At 32.8% G+C, this 2514-nt stretch overlaps 1 pseudogene; it reads left to right on the forward strand.

The window, feature by feature from the left end:
- Positions 1 to 235: 235 nt before the first annotated feature.
- Positions 236 to 2051, forward strand: LOC115246280 (annotated as a pseudogene).
- Positions 2052 to 2514: the final 463 nt, after the last annotated feature.

A 2514-nucleotide genomic window follows, 5' to 3' on the forward strand; every position in this document is an offset into this window, starting at 1 on the left:
CTTTTACGCTTAGTGGAAAGCGTGAACTGTTCACATGGAATTTTTAATTCACGACAGTGTAAATCGAATCGTGGCCATGAACAGAATAGTTGCTGAATGGTTGTCAGGTTATGTGTTCTATTTTAGCTTATGAAATTATTCGCTTACTTGGAACTGAACAAAAGAAACATAGAAAAAGGCGATGGTGGATTAGACATTGGATATTACAACGTCCAATTTTGGGAGGTTCTACATTTATACAAGAAGAACTTAAAAATCATTATTCCAATGATTTTAAAAATTTATTACGAATGACAGAAATACAATTTGCATATTTGTTAGAACGTATTCAACCTCTTATAAGAAAACGTGACACCAATATGAGACAAGCAATAAGTGCCAAAACAAAATTAGCAGTAACCTTGCGTTATTTAGCAACAGGAGATTCTTTTAGAAGTTTAGAATTCTTTTTCCTGTTCCAAAAAACACAATAAGTAAATTTATCCCGTATACTTGTGATGCCATTTATACTTGCTTAAAGGAGTTTATTGAAGTAAGTAAAAAATTAATAATAATTATTATTATTGTTATTATATTGTTTTCTATCTCATAAATTATATAACACAAAAAAATAATATTATGTATTATATATTAATATTATAAATGTATTGATAATATTAAATTTATAGATAATGAAATATAAAATTATTTTCTGTAGAATTTTTTTATAGATTGGTTAACCAGGAATGTTCTTCATCAGAAGGTGAATAAATATGTTCGGAAGCTCCTCCTTCACTGCAGGATGTACTTGGTACAGATGAGTAGCTATATTGATTTTGAATAGTTGGTGCACAAATTCTATTCATTATCAGGGTTGTAATCTGTTGTTGCAATTTCATAGCATCTGGAAACCCAATGGTTCGCAATAATGATCCTACGTATTTCCCGAAATGGTCGTAGCTATCCTCTTTCTCTGCAACTTGTTCCGCTCGTGTTGATATATCTTCCAGTTTATTTAAAGCATGGGATATAAAGGCTGAATCTTTGCACACGTTCATATCTTTTTTCTTTTTTGAAAGTGTATTTTCTGATTCCGATTTCTTGGGAGACATTTTTCTTTTTTCTACAGGCTTGTTGCATGCGGATGGTGTTTTCGAAAGTTGGGCTGTGTGAGAAAAAGTCTCATCATGAGCAATATCCTCCACTATTACTTGTTCTGCATTTATTTCTCGATCACCTTCAGTTTCAATATTATTTTTTTGCTGCACCTGAAAACAAATAATTTATTTCAGATACCAATGACACAAGAAGATTGAAAAAATATTGAATATGGATTCAGGACGCGTTGGAATTTTCCAGGATGCATAGGAGCTCTCGATGGAAAACATATTGTCATAAAATCTCCTCCAAGAAGTGGCTCAGACTACTACAATTTTAAGAACAGTTACAGTATTGTATTGCTTGCTTTGGTTGACAGTAATTATTGCTTTCACTATATCGATGTTGGAGCTAAAGGAAGGGGATCAGATGGAGGCATATTTCAAAATAGTTCATTATATACTGCTTTAGAAACCGATGCTTTTACTATACCTCCCAATGCAGTTATTGTAGGAGATGACGCATTTCTCCTAAAAAAATATCTTATGAAACCCTATAATCGGTGCAATTTATCAGAAAAAGAGAGGATTTACGATTACAGACTTTCCAGAGCACGCAGAGTTGTGGAAAACGCGTTTGGAATCCTTGCTAGTAAATTTAGAGTTTTTGAAAAACCAATTTCACTAAAACTAGAGACAGTGGACAAAGTGGTTTGTGCATGTTGTGCTTTGCACAACTGGCTGAGAAAAACCAATCCATGCTACATATCTAATGGCCTAATTGACTATAAAGACGAGAACCATCATGTTATTCCTGGCTCATGGCGTCAATTTAGAAACAATGGTTTGCAAAATTTGCCACCAACGCGTAACAAACATGCAAACTTTGAAGCAGAACAAACACGGGAAAGATACTGTAACTATTTCAATGAAGGAGCAGTACCATGGCAACGTCAAATATTAAACCAACATTAAAGATACTTATTTTAGCAAAGAAAGATATTATTTGCATTATTATATGTGTAGTTAATCTCTCTTAAAAGTACTTACTATTATTAAATGCTAAGCTCTAATAATAATAATTTTATTTTACTTACCATATTTGATTGAGTTTCTCTTTGTTGTACAAAAGGACGAATAAAGGAGTTCATCTTCGTAAACCACACTACTTTTGGTTTATAGACCTCATCTGTAGATTTTCCTGACCTTTGACTATCCGCGATCTTCTTTAATTCTTGACAATACGAACTTCTCAAGTTTTTAAATTTTAAGATTACTTCTTTTGGTCCAAAACCGTTTATATTTAAAACCTCTGAAATTCGTTGAGCTGCTACTGCACGCATGTCACGATCCCTGTACTCATCCAACGTCGGATTATAAAGTACATGTTCCGTTTGATACAAATCCAAAAACTGAAGAGTATCATTATCGTACAATT

This window comes from Formica exsecta, unplaced genomic scaffold (assembly GCF_003651465.1).
Source record: "Formica exsecta isolate Colony F162 unplaced genomic scaffold, ASM365146v1 scaffold145, whole genome shotgun sequence".
Taxonomy (NCBI): domain Eukaryota; kingdom Metazoa; phylum Arthropoda; class Insecta; order Hymenoptera; family Formicidae; genus Formica; species Formica exsecta.